The sequence below is a fragment of the Manis pentadactyla genome, chromosome 6 (genome assembly GCF_030020395.1).
Source record: "Manis pentadactyla isolate mManPen7 chromosome 6, mManPen7.hap1, whole genome shotgun sequence".
Classification (NCBI taxonomy): domain Eukaryota; kingdom Metazoa; phylum Chordata; class Mammalia; order Pholidota; family Manidae; genus Manis; species Manis pentadactyla.
The window spans coordinates 52,949,363-52,969,885 of NC_080024.1; positions in this window are offsets into that span (position 1 = coordinate 52,949,363).

Here is a 20,523-nt window from a genome sequence, read left to right on the forward strand (position 1 = left end):
GAAGGACATTACATAATGATAAAGGGCTCAGTCCAAGAGGATATAACCATTATAAATATATATGAACCCAATACAGGAGCACGAACATACCTGAAACAAATACTAACAGAACTAAAGGAGGAAACAGAATGCAATGCATTCATTCTATGAGACTTCAACACACCACTCACTCCAAAGGACAGATACACCAGACAGAAAATAAGTAAGGACACAAAGGCACTAAACAACACACTAGAACAGATGGACCTAATACACATCTACAGAACTCTACATCCAAAAGCAACAGGATACACATTCTTCTCAAGTGCACATGGAACATTCTCCAGAATAGACCACATACTAGGCCACAAAAAGAGCCTCAGTAAATTCCAAAAGACTGAAATCCTACCAACCAACTTTTCAGACCACAAAGGCATAAAACTAGAAATAAACTGTACAAAGAAAGCAAAGAGGCTCACAAACACATGGAGGCTTAACAACATGCTCCTAAATATTCAATGGATCAATGACCAAATCAAAATGGAGATCCAGCAATATATGGAAACAAACGACAACAACAACACAAAGCCCCAACTTCTGTGGGATACAGCAAAAACAGTCTTAAGAGAAGGTATATAGCAATCCAAGCATATTTAAAAAAGGAAGAACAATCACAAATGAATGGTCTAATGTCACAATTATCGAAATTGGAAAAAGAAGAACAAATGAGGCCTAAGGTCAGCAGAAGGAGGGACATAATAAAGATGAGAGAAGAAATAAATAAAATTGAGAAGAATAAAACAATAGCAAAAATCAGTGAAACCAAGAGCTGTTCCTTCGAGAAAATAAACAAAATAGATAAGCCTCTAGCCAGACTTATTAAGAGGAAAAGAGAGTCAACACAAATCAACAATATCAGAAACGAGAAAGGAAAAATCACGAGGGACCCCACAGAAATACAAAGAATTATTAGAGAATACTATGAAAACATATATGCTAACAAGCTGGGAAACCTAGGAGAAATGGACAACTTCCTAGAAAAATACAACCTTCCAAGACTGACCCAGAAAGAAACAGAAAATCTAAACAGACCAATTACCAGCAACAAAATTGAAGTGGTAATCAAAAAACTACCAAAGAACAAAACCCCTGGGCCAGATGGATTTACCTCGGAATTTTATCAGACATACAGAGAAGACATAATATCCATTCTCCTTAAAGTTTTCCAAAAAATAGAAGAGGAGGGGATACTCCCAAACTCATTCTAGGAAGCTAACATCACCCTAATACCAAAACCAGGCAAAGACCCCACCAAAAAAGAAAACTACAGACCAATATCCGTAATGAACATAGATGCAAAAATACTCAACAAAATATTAGCAAACCAAATTCAAAAATTCATCAAAAGGATCGTACACCATGACCAAGTGGGATTCATCCCAAGGATGCAAGGATGGTACAACATTCGAAAGTCCATCAACATCATCCACCACATCAACAAAAAGAAAGACAAAAACCACATGATCATCTCCATAGATGCTGAAAAAGCATTTGACAAAGTTCAACATCCATTCATGATAAAAATTCTCAGCAAAATGGGAATAGAGGGCAAGTACCTCAACATAATAAAGGCCATTTATGATAAACCCACAGCCAACATTATATTGAATAGCGAGAAGCTGAAAGCATTTCCGCTGAGATCGGGAACTAGACAGGGATGCCCACTCTCCCCACTGTTATTTAACATTGTACTAGAGGTCCTAGCCACAGCAATCAGACAAAACAAAAAAATACAAGGAATCCAGATTGGCAAAGAAGAAGTCAAACTGTCACTATTTGCAGATGACATGATACTGTACATAAAAAACCCTAAAGACTCCACCCCAGAACTACTAGAACTGATATCGGAATACAGCAAAGTTGCAGGATACAAAATCAACACACAGAAATCTGTGGCTCTCCTATATACTAACAATGAACCAACAGAAAGAGAAATCAGGAAAACAACTCCATTCACAATTGCATCAAAAAAAATAAAATACCTAGGAATAAACCTAACCAAAGAAGTGAAAGACTTATATTCTGAAAACTACAAGTCACTCTTAAAAGAAATTAAAGGGGACACTAACAGATGGAAACGCATCCCATGCTCATGGCTAGGAAGAATTAATATCGTCAAAATGGCCATCCTGCCCAAAGCAATATACAGATTTGATGCAATCCCTATGAAACTACCAGCAACATTCTTCAATGAACTGGATCAAATAATTCAAAAATTCATATGGAACCACCAAAGACCCCGAATAGCCAAAGCAATCCTGAGAAAGAAGAATAAAGTAGGGGGGATCTCACTCCCCAACTTCAAGCTCTACTATAAAGCCATAGTAATCAAGACAATTTGGTACTGGCACAAGAACAGAGCCACAGACCAGTGGAACAGACTAGAGAATCCAGACATTTACCCAAACATATATGGGCAATTAATATTTGATAAAGGAGCCATGGACATACAATGGGGAAATGACAGTCTCAACAGATGTTGCTGGCAAAACTGGACAGCTACATGTAGGAGAATGAAACTGGACCATTGTCTAACCCCATATACAAAAGTAAACTCAAAATGGATCAAAGACCTGAATGTAAGTCATGAAACCATTAAACTCTTGGAAAAAAATATAGGCAAAAACCTCCTAGACATAAACATGAGTGACCTCTTCTTGAACATATCTCCCCGGGAAAGGAAAACAACAGCAAAAATGAACAAGTGGGACTATATTAAGCTGAAAAGCTTCTGTACAGCAAAAGACACCATCAATAGAACAAAAAGGAACCCTACAGTATGGGAGAATATATTTGAAAATGACACATCCGATAAAGGCTTGACGTCCAGAATGTATAAAGAGCTCACACGCCTCAACAAACAAAAAACAAATAACCCAATTAAAAAATGGGCAGAGGAACTGAACAGACAGTTCTCCAAAAAAGAAATACAGATGGCCAACAGACACATGAAAAGATGCTCCACATCGCTAATTATCAGAGAAATGCAAATTAAAACTACAATGAGGTATCACCTCACACCAGTAAGGATGGCTGCCATCCAAAAGACAAACAACAAAAATGTTGGCGAGGCTGTGGAGAAAGGGGAACCCTCCTACACTGCTGGTGGGAATGTAAATTAGTTCAACCATTGTGGAAAGCAGTATGGAGGTACATGAAAATGCTCAAAACAGACTTACCATTTGACCCAGGAATTCCACTCCTAGGAATTTACCCTAAGGACGCAGCAATCAAGTTTGAGAAAGACAGATGCACCCCTATGTTTATCGCAGCACTATTTACAATAGCCAAGAATTGGAAGCAACCTAAATGTCCATCGATAGATGAATGGATAAGAATATGTGGTAGATATACACAATGGAATACTACTCAGCCATAAGAAAAGGGCAAATCCTACCATTTGCAGCAACATGGATGGAGCTGGAGGGTATTATGCTCAGTGAAACAAGCCAAGCGGAGAAAGAGAAATACGAAATGATTTCACTCATCTGTGGAATATAAGAACAAAGGAAAAACTGAAGGAACAAAACAGCAGCAGAATCACAGAACTCAAGAATGGACTAACAGGTACCAAAGGGAAAGGGACTGGGGAGGATGGGTGGGTAGGGAGGGATAAGGGGGGGAAATAAGTAGGGGGGTATTAAGATTATCATGCATGTGGGGGTGGGAGAAAGGGGAGGGCTGTACAACACAGAGAAGACAAGTACTGATTCTACAACATTTTTGTATGCTGATGGACAGTGACTGTAAAGGGGTTTATAGGGGGGACCTGGTATAGGGGAGAGCCTAGTAAACATAATATTCGTCATGTAAGTGTAGATTAATGATAATAAAAAAAAAAGCAGTTCCTGTGTGGTGTCCTCCAATGAGTTCTACACAATGGTATAAAGGGCATATAAAAGTGTAGGCAAAGGGTCTGTTTGTGTTTATACAGAGGATCAAAGCCTAATTGGGCTACCCCGAAAATGAACTAAGATACAATATGAAAAAGAATTTCCAACATCACCACTCTCTAGAAGACTCATGCCAGAAGATGATCATCAAAAAACCCCAACAAAGATCAACGCACTGCTACAGGTGTAGATGCACTCATCCCACCAGTTCCTGGACTTGCCATGGGAATGAAGGAGATATCTAAGCTGGCCTGTGCATACAGTAAAACAACAAATTTGACTGGATCTATACTGTTGGAACTCAACCAAGAATTTGGAGAAGTGCAAATTGTAGCGCTCCAAAATCTTACAACTACAGACTACTTACTGTTAAAAGAACATATGGGATGCAAACAGTCCCCAGGAATGGGTTGTTTTAATTTGTCTGATATCTCTCAGACTGTTCAAGTTCAGTTGGACAATATCCACCATATCATAGATAAGTTTTCACAAATGCCTAAGGTGCCTAACTGGTTTTCTTGGTTTCACTGGAGATGGCTGGTAATTACAGGTATGCTTTGGTTATGTAACTGTACTCCTATTATGTTAACGTGTGTGCGCAATGTAATTAGTAGTTTAAAACCTATACATGCTGAAGTTACTCTACAAGAAGATATGTCAAAGAAATAATCAATCTTCCCATGTTTTATGCCGCCTGCTACTTCTATAGCTTTTCTTCTTCCTTCCTAATTATAACCCTTAAATAGAATTCGTGCCTCATATCGAATTTACCGAGTATCATAATTCTTCCAAGTGGTAAAGATACCTCAAGACAAATGCTGGGCATAGAAGCCACGGGGCATAAATCTGCAAAGAAGTAAAAAGCTGACCTTTTCAAACAATAAGGCTTCTCTCTCACTTACCAACTTTACATTTCCCTGTATGGCCCCGGAAGATGACTGGTTAGCCAGAGACGGGTAAGATTCCTCAAGGGAGGAACAACCTAAGACAGGCACAGTTGCAGGGGGGCCATCAGGTGAGAAATTGGGGATCAACAGAGGTGAGGCTTAGAACCTCACCCCCCCTGTTCTGAGAGAAATCTTCTGCATCCATGGATGTTTTATGGCCCTTGTCTAGCTTGGATTAACACATAGTCTACAGGCACACAGCTGATCATCTTCATTTGCTCTCTTACTACACTAAACTATGTTTTCTACCTTTATCTTGTATCTACCTACCACTTCAGCATTTTATTAAAAATAATAATAATAAAAAGAGAAATGTGGTATCCACATATAAATCAAGTATAAAAATCAAATGCGTACTCATATTTGAACTGTTTATAGTTCATAATGCATGATCAAAACCGAAAGTTTCTGTGATGACTGCCCTTGTACTGTTCACCATGTAACTTATTCACTATGTAAGAATTTGTTCTCCATGTAAGAACTTGTTCATTATGCCTCTGAAGATTGGAGACTGACGAAAATTAGGCTTGGGGTGGATTAATGATTGTGCATTGAGCATTGACTCCCCTATACAGAATTTTATTGTTGTTAACAACCATTTGATCAATAAATAGGAGAGATGCCCTCACAAAAAAAAAAAAAAGTTCACATTTCCAGTTGTAAAATAAATAAGTAACCAGGATGTAATGTATAGCATAAGGAATATAGTCAAAATATTGTAACAACTTGGTATGGTGATAACAGGTACCTAGAATTATCATGTATATAAATGTTGAATCACTGTGTTGTACACCTGAAACTAATGTAATACTGTGTATCAACTACCCTTCAATAAAAAAAAAGAAAAGAAAAAAAAATCATAAATGGCTCTTTTGCAGAAACTAGCAAGCCAATTCTAAAATTCATATGGAAAGTAAAGGGACCCAGAAAAATCAAATCTTGAAAAAGAACAAAGTTAGAGGACACAAACTTCTGATTTTAAAACATACTGCAAAGCTACAGTAATCAGGACAGTGGTGTGGTACTGACATGAAGACAGACATATAGATCAACGGAACAGAATTAAGAATCTAGAAATAAATCCTCAAATTGACATTTAATTGATTTTCCACATGGGTGCCAAGACAGTTCAATGGGGAAAGAATTGTCTTGCAACACATGTTACTAGGACAGCTGGATAACCACATACAATGAAGTTGTACCCCACTTGGCCCCTTCATATGGATCAAATCCTGATTATAAAAGTTAGGACTATAAAACTCAGAAAAATTATAGGGGTAAATCTTCATGACTTTGCAGTAGGCAATGGATTTTTAGAAGACACCTAAACTTTAAACAACAAAAGAAAAAAATTCATAAATTGGATTTATAAAGTTAAAAACATTTGGGCTTCAAAGGATACTATTAAAAAGGTGAAAAGACAACCCACAAAATGGATGAAAATACTTGAAAATCATTTATCAATAATGGATTTCTACCTAGAATATATTAAGAACACTTGCAATCAATAACAAAAAGATAAATAACCCAAATAAAAAGTGAGCAAAAATATTTCTCCAAAGAAGATATACAAATGGCTTGTAAACACATGTAAAATGGTCAATATCATTGACCATCAGGTAAATGAAAGTAAAAATCACAAAGAGAACCCACTTTATATCTCCTAGGATGGTTTAATAAGATAAGAAGTGTCGATGAAGCTGTGAGAAATCAACCCTCATACAGTAATGATGGGAATATATAATAATGCAGTCACTTTGGAAAATGATCTGGCAGTTTCTTCAAAAACAGTTACAATAAGACCATGCAATTCTACTTATAGGTATATACTATAAGCAGTAAAAACATGTCCACATCACAAAACTAGTACATGAATGTTCATAGCAGCATTATTCATAACAGCCAAAGAGGGAAAACAACTCAAAGGTCCATTACCAACAAATGAATAAAGAAGTGGTATGTCCATGCAATGGAATATTATTTGGCCATAAAAAAGACTGAAATATGAACACATGCCACAACATGGATGACCTTAAAGACATTATGCTAAGTGAAACAAGCCAGGCACCAAAGTCCACATATTATATAATTCAGTTTATATAAAAAGTCAAGAATAGGAAAATCTATAGAGATAGAAAGTAAATTAGTGGTTGCCCATAGGGAGTTGGGGGAAATGCGTGCATGACTGAAAAAGGTTTGGATTTCCTTTTGGGGTGATGAAAATGTAGGAAAATCGATTATGGTGATGTACAGGATAACCCTGTAGATATACTAAATCCACTGAATTGGTTAATATTGTAATATCCATATCTCAGTAAAATTGTTACAAAAAGTAGTGAACAAGATCACTAACCCCTGCTCTCAGGAAAAATTCTACCCTCATAATTTCCTCCCAGGGCAGAATAATGTGCCATGGGGAGGTTACTTAACCTTTACTTGGGGGTGGGATTTTCTGAAAGAACTTCCCAGAGAAAATGACAAGTCAGCCAAGACTAGAAGAGTAAATAGGAATACTGGACCAAGGGACTCAATATTCAATATTCCTATTGCATAAACAAGAAATTCCTATTCCTATAGCCGAGAAAGTATTTTAAGCAAGGGAATTTACATTGTCAAGGGTTAAACCAAGAGACAGTCAGGACACTTGAAGAACTAAAATAAATTTTGTTGACCAGTAAAGGAGTTATATGTTTACTGGGGCATTTGTGTGTGTGTGTGTGTGTGTGTGTGTGTGTGCTAGATGAGGAAATTATCATGAAGAACGATGTGGCTCATGAAATAAACCTGAGTTTATACTGTATCTTAAGAAAAAATGGAGAATGATTGAAGATTTTTAAAGAGAAAAGGGAACAAATATTGGTAAGACATCTTCTCATGCACACACCATAGTTGGATTTATTTGCCTTATATAGTAGTTCCTTTATATATCCTCAGGGGGAAAAAGACAGTCTGTTTATTACTATTAAGTCTAGTAATATTATGCATAAAAGTCAAAAGACATAATGTGTCAAATTAGTAAATTTGGCTACCCAAAAATAAAAATAAAATTTAATTCTTCTTGGCAAATATCACTTTACTGATTTTATCAAAAGTGAAGTTTGAAGACTATTGCCAAATACCATTAAAAACAAAAATAGAAGACCTTGGCCAGACTGCAAAAACATTTGTCACCTATATGTCAAATAAAGCTTGATTTCCCTAAACTATAAACAGTCTACAAATCAAAGAAAAAGGTCAACTTACAGAAGGAAAATAAACAAACTATATAAACAGAAAGCTAAAAGAAAAGGAATACAAATGACTCTTGAACATATAAAAACTTTCTCAATCTTACTTATAGATAAAAACAAATTAAAATTCATCAAAATATTATACCTTTCTCTTTTTTTTTTTTTTTTTTGGCCTTTTTGGCAGGTAAAGCTCAGAAATATTCTAGCTGGCAAAGATGTGCATATAAAGGTCCTCTCATACTTTTTGGTGAAAGTACAAATTATTATAACCTCTAGAAAGGCAATTTAGCAGGAGCTATCAAACCAAACACATACTGACTTGGCAATTTAACTTGTAAGAATCTAGGCAACTCATATGTGTGCCTAAGGCCCGTGTGCATAGCTTTTCATTGCAGCATTGCTTTTAATAACAGTAACTGGAAATACCTAAATGTTCAGCATTATTAGTAAACTACTTTAAAAAGTTATGTTTCCATAGAGTGGAATACTGCACAGCCAAAAAAGAATGAGGAGTGTTTTTTTTACTGACAAAAATGACATACAAGACATGCTGGTACCTGAAAAAAGCAAAAGAAAGTACAGAACAAGATGGATATATTACTACAGTTTGGAGGCAACAGTGTCTGCTTGTATATGCAAGGTCTCTAGAAGGATCTACGAGAAACTCTTGGCATGGGCTGCTCATAGGGAGTGATACTCAGTTACCCGTAGACGGGAGATGGGAAGGCTACTTGTCGCTCTATGCCCTATTATAGTTTTGAAACATATTATCTCGAAAGCAAAGAAATTTTAAATTTCAAAAATGTTAACTGACTCTTCGAAAGTTTTTTTTTAATTACTTCAGTCAAGATTATAAAAGGAAAAAACCCTGAACATGCCTAATTCTTTGATATTAGATTAAAAGGGGCTGTTTCACAGTATTAAAATCTTGACTCATTTCTAAAAGTTGAAAGGCTATATTAGTGCCGACAGAATATGAATGGGAAGCGTATATTTCACTCATCTAAAATTGAATTAAGTACCTCTAGAACTTATCATTGGTGATTATAAAGCCATAACCTATTAATCGTACAAAACGTTGGCGATTGCAGTGGATGTTTTGTGTTTTCTATCCGTGGTGTCCTGACCTGATACCCCTCACCAGCATACATTTTCTAGTTCTGGTAGTGAAAGGGCAGCAGAGGCCCTGGGGAGAGGGCAGTGCTTGCGAGGTGGAGTCTGTAATGACTGTGAGTCTCCCAATAGCCTTTTTAAAAATTAAGGTGTTTAATCAGAGTCTGTAGCCTGCCTCTAAGCACCCGGATAGGAAGCTTACAGTTTACTAGAAATCAAAAATTATCTATGTCCAGTATTTCAATACACAAACTCCAAGGCAATTAGGTTGCTACATTTCTTATGTAATAACATTCTGGGATTAGTAAAAGTTCTTCAGGAGGTTCTTTTTCCTAAGACCTATGAAAAAGGAAAAAAGAAATTTCCATAATAAATTATAGTGTGAAGCTATTTACCCAATCTATTAAATGATAGTTGTACCCTTGCACCAAAGTGAGGAAAGGAGTATAAAAATTAAGTGCAATGAAAGACACTGTCTACTTTACATACACTAACTTATTTAACCACACAACATCCCAAGGCAGGGACTCATCTTACAAACAATGAAGCAAAAATCAGAGAGGTTAATTACCTTGTTTAAAGTCATAACTAGCTTTGAACTTACATAAACTAGTTCTCTTCTTAAGTGCTCCATTGCCTTACCTCCCTGAGTTTAAAAATAAACTCAAAAATATAGAGTCAATTATTTAAAGCAGTTTACCTGTCTACTGGCATTAATGGAAATTGCATTGTTTCTGACCTAAAGAATCATCAGGTAAAAACAATAACAAGCACAGCTGCTACAAAAAACTAAACAAATGCCTTGAATGCACCTTAAGGTTCTTAACACCAATATTATTTTCCTTACAACATATCCCAAAAAGTACCTGGTGGCAAGTTAATATTAACCCTACATTACCAATGTATATATAATGGACTCTACATTCTTTGTAAAAGGTATACTCTCTCCATCGTGTCTAGATATTTCTTTTTGCTCATTTGAACAAGTGCTGCTTTTTTCCACTTACAAATCTTTTTTTTTCAAGATATGAAAGCTTTCAAGATGTGGAAGGACTCAAGCTAAGGATGCATTCAAGGCCAAAAAGTTGTCAAGTTATAAAGAGGAAGGAATTCTTCAAGAGTTTGCTGGTCAGTCTTACATGTTTGCCAGTGAAGCACTTTGTATTTGTTAGCAGACATTTACTGGAAGCCTATAATAAGTACTTTCCAAAATGATATGGAAAACACATTAATTAACACATGGTCTGTGTCTTCACAAAACTTCTAATCTAATAGAGAGGCTAGAACATGATCAAAATAACTAAAATTCAAATGAAAAATAAATGTCACGAGAAAGACATAAATAGAGATTATTTTTGACCAGGGAAAAAAAGGCAGAGAAAATGTTCCTGAGAAGTACAAATCAGACATGCAATTGCAAAGTGAGAATATTCCAGATGGAGGGAGACATGAGGAAAAGTTCAAAGGATGAAAGCCTACATGCCTGTGCACAACACAAAGAAGTATGGTTTCACTGGTAGGGTCAGGAAGGGTAGAGAAGGAATTCGAGTGGAAATAGAGTTGCATTTCTGAAAACTTTGAGTGTCTCACTCAGAAGTTATAATTTAATTCTGGAGGCTGTCACACTGAGTTCTGACTGTGTTTTGGCCGTAGCAGGTGCTCAATCAGTAGTGCCAACCGCACCATTATTTATTATGACACATCTTTCATGTTAGTAGAAGTAGTGAGGTGGGCAAAGGAAATGGTCCATCAGTAAATGGATACATTTGGATTTCTGTCCTTATGTTGTACATTTATTCTGCATGGCATGTAGAGTTATGTGATATGCATAATGCCTCCCAATATGTTAACTTGATAGGTAACAAAGTTAAATGAGTCCTTGTGTTCAAAATAAAGAACTGGCTGTCCTAAATACACATTTACATAGACATAAATTTGTTTTTTTTCATTTCTATGCCCAGCATGAAGCTGTTAGAGTTGTTTTATACATCATTAAATAATAATATTTATCCTGCAGAGTTAAAGCATATTAATTGCATTCCTCATTTTCTCTTTTGAAAGCAAAATGAAACAATGCAAAAACTTATAATCATTTTAAAGTTGTTGAATGGTATGTCCAAAATTCAATTTTTCTCCTCAAGTCATATATTAACCATCTATTTTCACTGCTTGAAAGTTTTAGACACATATAAGTTCAATCCAATTTCTCACAGTTTGCTTTGGGGGGTTCCCAGTTCCCAACAATTTGGATGAAGGTGTTTTTAATTATCATTTAAATTGTGTGAAAAATGAATTTTGAGACATCATTTTTCTTTTTTTAATGTGTGTCTCCTATTTGATGCTTACCCTTGAATCATTTTCCAGGTAAGAAGGTGCACCCAGAAAAAAGCTTATCATTTGTCTTTTAGGAAAACAAGGAGCATACATTATATGTGCTTTTGTCTATCAAAATATTTCTAGGGTAAAAACTAAGCTTAACAATCTGTCACATTTTATACACACACACACACACACACACACAGGTTTTTTCCTTAAAGAAGGCATTCTGTGGAATTGAAGGATGGTCTATAGAAAGAAAGAAGGATGAAAAATGCTTCTATACTTCCTGCTCCGAATGAGCTGGCTCTGGTCTGAAAGTTGGATTCAAGTAAAAGTTCAAACTCAACCACGAAAGAAGATGACTGTGCCTGTTTTCATCAACTGAGCAGAGCTCCGGGCCTCTTTATGACACATGCACAGTGGGCTCCGTCATTCTGTTCCAGCTGTTGGTGGAGCGGTGCTAATGACGCCCACAAATCATGCACCCAGGGGCTGAAAGACTAACATAATATTTGCAGCAAAAGGCTAGCTATGTTCCCTTAAATTTGGAGATGGGTTGGCCTGGGAGTCAGCAGAATTGGGCTTTGTCCCAATTTAGCCACCATCAAGCGTGTGAAATATCTTCTATGCTCTGGGCCTCATCTGTGAAATGGCACTGATTCTAAAAGAAGACCACCTCTGGCTATGATGCTATAATAATAGGAAAAAGCACTTATATGGTATATTTTCATATGCATTGCCTAAAAAAATATTCACCATGAACCTGAGGGAGAGTATAGGATAAACGTGAAAGGGAAGAGGCTTCTGGCAAATGCAATAATTTCTAAAGGTAACTCCAAGGAAGGCTAATAAGATATTTCCCAAACAGCCTGTCGGGGTCTTACTAAATTTATCATGACCCAGGGTCTGGCCCCCAGCTTTACAGCCTTCAGAATTCTCATTTACTGGCAGCAATTTTCACTACCATCATTACTCTAAACAAATAAAAATGACATCTTTGGTTGAAGAAGTTACAATTTAGTCCATGATCTAAGTTGCCTTCTATTGATAATAATGAGCAGAGCAATGCAAATTTGGCAGGACAAATCAAATTTGGTTGTAAAATGAAAACACGTTACAAGCCTAGTAAAGAGGTTTCAGTTGTTTGTGTATGCAATGTCACTGTCATTAGTAAAGGTTATCTTATGGCTCCAGTCTGTAGTTTCTTATTAAAGAAATGGAAAGTGAATATACATACTAAATTAAACATTTCACCTCTTCAGGGCCATAGCTGACAACTGTGTTTATCCATGCATTCACTCAGTTCCACAGCCATTTATTAAGACTTGCTTCATATAATGCAGTTTCATTTTGTGTAGCATAGAAAAAGCCAATATTTTCAGAAGCAGATTTATATGTTTTATTAAATCATAAAAATGTAGATTACAAAGAAGATATATAATAACACTGATATCTTTGGCTGAAACAAAATGTTCTCTATTCAAAACTGGTATGTGTCCTGTATTTTACATTCTAAATGCTGCAGTTCTTTAGTATCTGCACTGTGGAGCCAGGGAAGGGAGCGCCCCTCCCCGGGTGTCTACTGGAGGTGCAAGTACATCTCTGTGCCAGAAAGAAACACCTTGACCTGTTACCAAAACTTACATCCAGCTGCTGCTGGAAGGATTTTTGTTCATTATTATATTCAGGTTCTGAAAAAGTTTATATAATAAAATAGTCAATGACAACTATTCTTATAAAATAACATATGTAATGAGAAACTGTATATATGTGATTAAAAATTTCCAAGTAGTTGCATATTTCCCTTTTAGCTCCACTTATTTGTATTCCACCAATAGTTCAAGGCCCAACTTGTATACCACTTCTTCTACAAAGATTTCCTTGTTCTCTTCAGAAAATTAACTTCATGTTTTTTCAGTATTCCTCATTCTAATGAAGGTGAGGTTAAAAGCTTCTTTTAATAGAAGACGAAGTGATAAAATATTGTTTCCTACCCAATGTTCTTAATTTACTTTAAAGTTAAAATGTATTTGACATAACCTTAACAGTAATCTCTGGGAGAATTAAAAATAAGATCAAAGTATAATAGTGAAACTTGTAAGTTGAAAAAAAGAAAAGAAATTTCCAGAACACATGAAAGGAACTGTGCAACAATACCATATAAATAAAGCTAAGTATCTATTAATAACAGCAAATATAAGTGGATTAAACTCCTCTGTTTATTGCAAAAAAAAAAGTTATCGGATTAGTTTACAAAAAATAAATGTTTTTCTATAACATATAAATTTATATAACTTAAAAAAAACACAGGAAAAACAAAATAATATTGAAAGGGTATGGGAAGGAAAGATCTGCTTACAAGAACATCTGTAACTCAGTCCCTCCTTCCTCAGGGACACCTGAGGTGGCTTGACCTCAACTAGAACTTCTTATCATACTGACAGACTTTAATAGCCAGAAAAAAAAAGAGACTTTTCCTATGTGCTTACTTTTTATCTAAAAATTTCCATGTACTTACCTTTTATCTAAGGAATCCTGCTAGTAGGATATACCTGATCTGACTAGGGTTTTTTTTAAGTAAATAAGCCTGAGTTTATAGACTGATGACCCCAAGCTCTCCTGGAGAGGGGCATTTAGTCATGCAGTATTCCTAGAGACATGGCTAAGAGATCTCCAAACTAAGCAGCTTCCCCCTGCTAACTCATCTGGCACAGAATTAGTCCTTGCACTCCAAACTCAAAATAACCCCAGGTCCCTATCTAGCAACAAGCATCTGGCAGATTCAGGCACCCCCCAGGGAGCAGTTCAATGTTGGGGGCGACTCCTTTCTTGAATTCTTTGCACACTCCTTAGTGCTTCTTTGTGATGGGCTAAGACTTTTGTTTGAGTCTGAGGGACAACTGAGGCCTTCCTGATAGTGTAGGGCAATGTAAGACAGGGCTGAGACTTATAAGGTCAATAAGGAAGCAAACAATATTTCCATAGTGTGACATCATTAATTTCTGAAAACATAGACTTTGAGGAAAAGGACACTAAATGGAAGTCCTAAAAGAAAACTACAAATCAGTATCTTTCATTTATTGGATGATGATTAAAAAATTCTTTAGCTAAATATTAGTAAACTGCCTCTGGCCATATATAAAAAGGATTATATTATTCCATAACCAAGTAATATTTATCCTAGGAATGCGAGATTGATTTAATATCCAAAAACCAACTAATACAATATGCCATATCAGTAGACTAAAAGACAAAAATCACAACGTATGATAAAAAAGAAAGATCTCCCAACAAACTAGGGAGGGAAATTTCTAAACCTCTGAAGGCATCAACAAAAAACTTACAGCTAATATATACCTAATGGCAAAAGACTAAATGTTTTCTTTCCTAATATCAGGGACAAGACAAGGATGTCAACTTTTACCATGTCGGTTTTGTACTCTACTAGAGGTTCTAGTCAGTGCAATAAGAAAAGAAGAAATAAAAGGCATTAGATTGCAAGGGAAGAAGTACAACTAGGCTTCTTCACCAATGACCTGATTGTCCATGTAGTATATCCTCAGGAATTTACAGAAAAAAAAAATCTACTAGAAATAATAAACAAGTTTAGCAATATCATAAAATATAAGATTAAGAGTTAACTGTTTCTATACACTAGAAGAAAATAAATAATATAAAAATTAAATTAAGAGATAATTCCACTCACAGTACTATCAAAAAGATTAAATACTTAGAAATAAATTTAACAAAAATATAAGGCTTATCCAGGCAGAGAAAGACAAATGCCAAATGATTTCCTGCTTTTGTGGGGTATAAGAATGAAGCAAAACTGAAGGAACAAAATAGCAGCAGATTCAAAGACTCCAAGAATGAACTAGTGGTTACCAAAGGGGAGGGGTGTGGGAGGGCAGATGTGGGGGAGAAAGAAGGGGATTGAGGGGTATTATGTTTAGTACACATGGTGTGGGGGATCACAGGGAGAACAGTGTAGCACAGAGAAGGCACATAGTGTATCTGTGGCAACTTGCTGCACTGATGGACAGTTACTGCATTGGGGTATGGGGGGGACTTGATAATATGGGTAATGCAGTAACCACATTATTTTTTCATGTAAAACCTTCATAAGAGTGTATATCAATCATACCTTAATAAAAAATTAAAAACAAAAAGTATAAGGCTTATACAAAAGTAACTAGAAACATTTCAAGGAGAAATGAAGGAAAATCTAAGTAAATGAAGGAATATATCATGTTTATGGATTGTTAACATGGTAATTTACCTCAAATTAATCTACATATTCAATATAAATATCAAAATCCCATTTTTGTAGAACTTGACAATCTAAACCTTACAGTTGTATAAAAATATGAAGGATCTGGAATAACAGAAATAATTTTGAAAAAGAAGAAATGAATTAACTTCACATTACCTGACTTCAACACTTATTGTGAAGTTACAGTAATCAAGACAGTATGGTATTGGCATAAGGATAAGCACACAGATCAACAAAACAGAGGTAAACCCTTACATTTATGGTTAACTGGTATTTTACAAAGGGGCCAGGCAATTCCATTGGAAAAGGATAGTCTTTTCTACAAACATTCATGGACAATGAATTGACATTAGAAGCTTATCTCAACCTCACATCATACATATTTTGAAGAAATAAAATTCTTCAAAAGGAAAGCAAAGAAGAAAATGGAAAAGGCAAGGCACAATCTACAATGAATTATTTGCAAATCATATATCATCATATATCTGATAAAGGACTTGTATGCAGAATATATAAAGAACTCTCACAAGTCAACAATAAAAAAATATACCCATTTTAATAAAGGGCATATCAAAGTGTAGGCAAAGGGTCTTTTGTGTTTATACAGAGGATCAAAGCCTAATTTGGCTACCCAGAAAATGAACTAAGATACGATATGAAGAAGAACTTCCAACATCAGCACTCTCTGGAAGACTCATACCAGAAGATGATCATCAAAAATCCTCAACAAAGATCCAGGCGCTGCTACAGCTGTAGATGCACTCATCCCACCGGTTCCTTGACTTGCCATGGGAATGAAGAAGGAGATATCTAAGCTGGCCTGTGCATACAGTAAAACAACAAATTTGACTGGATCTATACTGTTGGAACTCAACCAAGAATTAGGAGAAGTGCAAGTTGTAGCACTCCAAAATTTACAACTACAGACTATCTACTGTTAAAAGAACATATGGGATGTGAACAGTTCCCAGGAATGGGTTGTTTTAATTTGTCTGATTTCTCTCAGACTGTTCAAGTACAGTTGGACAATATCCATCATATCACAGATAAATTTTCACAAATGCCTAGGATGCCTAACTGGTTTTCTTGGTTTCACTGGAGATGGCTGGTAAATATAGATCTGCTTTGGTTATGTAACTGTATTCCTATTATGTTAATGTGTGTGCACAATTTAATTAGTAGTTTAAAACCTATACATGCTTAAGTTACTCTACAAGAAGATATGTCAAAGAAATAATCAATCTTCCCATGTTTTCTCCCACCTGCTACTTCTATAGCTTTTCTTCTTCCTTCCTAATTACAACCCTTAAATAGAATTCATGCCTCATATCGAATTTACCGAGTCTCATAATTCCTCCAAGTGGTAAAGATACCTCAAGACAAATGCTGGGCATAGAAGCCACAGGGCATAAATCTGCAAAGAAGTAAAAAGCTAACCTTTTCAAACAATAAGGCTTCTCTCTCACTTACCAACTTTACATTTCCCTGTATGGCTCTGGAAGATGACTGGTTAGCCAGAGACGGGTAAGATTCCTCAAGGGAGGAACAACCTAAGACAGGCACAGTCACAGGTGCCCATCAGGTGAGAAATTGGGAATCAACAGAGGTCAGGCTTAGAACCTCACCCCCCCTGTTCGGAAAGAAATCTTCTGCATCCGTGGATGTTTTATGGCCCTTGTCTAGCTTGGATTAACACATAGTCTACAGGCACACAGCTGATCATCTTCATTTGCTCTCTTACAACACTAAACTATGTTTTCTACCTTTATCTTGCATCTACCTAACACTTCAGCATTTTATTAAAAATAAAAATAATAATAATAATAATAATAATAAAGGGAGAAATGTGGTATCCACATATAAATCAAGTATAAAAATCAAACGAATATTCATATTTGAACTGATTGTTTATAGTTCATAATGCATGATCAAAACCGAAAGTTTCTGTGATGACTGCCCTTGTACTGTTCACCATGTAAGAACTTATTCACTATGTAAGAATTTGTTCACCATGTAAGAACTTGTTCGTTATGCTTCAGAAGATTGGAGACTGACGAAAATTAGGCTTGGGGTGGATTAATGATTGTGCATTGAGCATTGACTCCCCTATACAGAATTTTATTGTTGTTAACAACCATTTGATCAATAAATATGAGAGATGCCCTTTCAAAAAAAAAAATACACCCATTTTAAAGTGGACAAAAGATCTTAGTAAACATTTCACTGGAGAAGATATACAATATCTTATAAGCACATGAAAAGATGTTCTACATTATTAGTCATTAGGGAAATGCAAATTAAACCCATAATGAGATACCTCTACAGTCTTACTAGAGTGGCCATAATTCAAAAGACTACTGATACTAAGTGTGGATGTGGATATGAAAACACTGGACCTTCATACATTTCTGTTAAGAATTTAAAATGATAGTACAACTTTAAAAAACAATTTGGCAGTTTCTTAAATTTAAACAGATAATTACCATGCAACCCAGCAATTCTACTTCTAGCTATCTACCAAAAAGAAATGAAAATCTAGGTCCACAAAAAAAAATTATATCCAAATGTTCAGAGCAGTGTTATTAATTAGAGTCCCAAACTGGAAACAATGCAAATGTAGATTAATGTGTGAGTGAATAAACACAATCTGGTATATCCATACAGTGAAATACTAGCAGTATAAAGGAACAAACTCTTGTATAAACCTCATGGACTTAATCCAAATGTGAATAAACCTCGAAAATGCTATACCTAGTGAGAGAAGCCAGACACAAAAAAAGACTGCCTATTCTATGATTCCATTTATATGAAATTTTTATAAAAGGCAAATCCACAGAGATAGAATGCAGATTAGTGGATACCTAGGGTTGAGGATTTGAACAGGGATTGGCTGCAAATTATCAGGAGAGAACATTTTAGGTTGATGGAACGCTCTCAAACATTGTGATGTAAACTAGTTCTTAATTTACTACTGAATAATGCAGCATTCTCTTTAAGGAGATAATAATTCAGCCTCCCATTTAGTAAAATAATTAATACATATCTTTTGTTATAATTCTACTTATTATTGCTTTTATTTTTAAAGCAGAGGAAGGTTATGGTGATGAGACTGTGTAGAACTTCATTCTTCCACCTGAGGTCATCCTAAACCCATGACAGTTCACAAACGAAAATTAAAAATTGGTATCTTTTCTTACTATGTATAAAATATTTGACCTTAAAATAACTGTTTCGAAGAATTTCAGTCCTTGAGTTACAGTATTACTTGCCATTTGATAATGCTTTATGTTTCAATGCATTTTCATATGTAATCTTTCCAATGCAGAAGAAAGGGAAGACATTTTATCTCCAATTTACATGATAGAACTGAAGCTTAGGGATTTTGAAATGACTGCCTAGACACAGAAATATTAGGAAGGGCAGCCAGGACATGAACCTGAGTCTTCTATTCCTAGAGGTCTTCTTCTCCCCACTGCAGTGCCATTTACCTTAAGGCACAAAGTAACATTTTCAATAAACAAGCTTTTCAAAATATATTCAAACAAATCAAGTAACAATAATTAAATATCCCACCTTACATTGAAATAGCACCATCCACTTTTTTTTCAGTTTTATTTAGAAGTAACTGACAAATAAAATTGTAAGATTTTAAAATGCATAACACTGTTATTTGATATATGTCTAAATGAGTTCTTATAACTTTTTATACTATGTTCTGTGATCTAAGTTACTGGACGGACTGGTTTTTCCAGGATTTTAAAATAGGTGCATAAAACCCTTGCTTAAAAAATATTCAAAATACAGAAAACAGAAATGAATAAAGGCTAAATAGGAACCCAATAATTTTCATATTATTATATATTCATAATCAGGTAAGCATAATGTGACTTAAAATAAATAAAACTATGTAAATAAGGAAAAATTAAAATGTGACCTCAGAATTCCACTAGGTAGTAAATCAGTAGACATAGAGAGACTAATTTTTTTTCTAAGTACCTGAGTCCTCAAAAGGATTTTATATTCTGAATCAAGCAAGTTGTTTTTTAATCTCAACAGCTAAATTTCATGAAAAATTACATATCAATATATAAATATGCATTGATTCATATTTTATTTGTTGATAAATAAATGACATTATGAATATAAATGACATATTACACATTTATATACTTATATATGTGCATGTGCCTACTCGGAAAAATATCCTTTAATTTTTTTAAGTTGTGTCAGTTTTTTTATGTGCACTTAAGAATTGTGAAAACATTTGGCCGACAAAATTCCAGTTAAATCATGAGTAGTATACATCACTCAAGTAACTAATTCTAGGGGAAAAAAATATTGAGCTCAGTTGGAGTCTCTCATTCATATCATACTATTTTTTAGCATCAAGACTAAGCAGGAAAACTTGAACTAGAAGAAAGTTGTTTCCAATTCTTCTTATTCTCCTTCAAAGCTTTTCTCCTTTCTCATTTCATCCTTGCGATGTCTAGCTTTTTCTTCTCCAAAAGAGTGCTGCTTGGTTGAAACATGAGACCTGGGTATCATTCATACTTTATGGGTATCAAGGAAAGGCGATGGAAAGGGTTTTAGACAGAGAAAACAGAGAGACCTGTATTACATTCTCTGTCTTCTCTGATAACCAGCCCCTATCATTATTTGCATTTTTGATTAATAAATATTTATTGACCTTAATTAAGATCACTGTCATA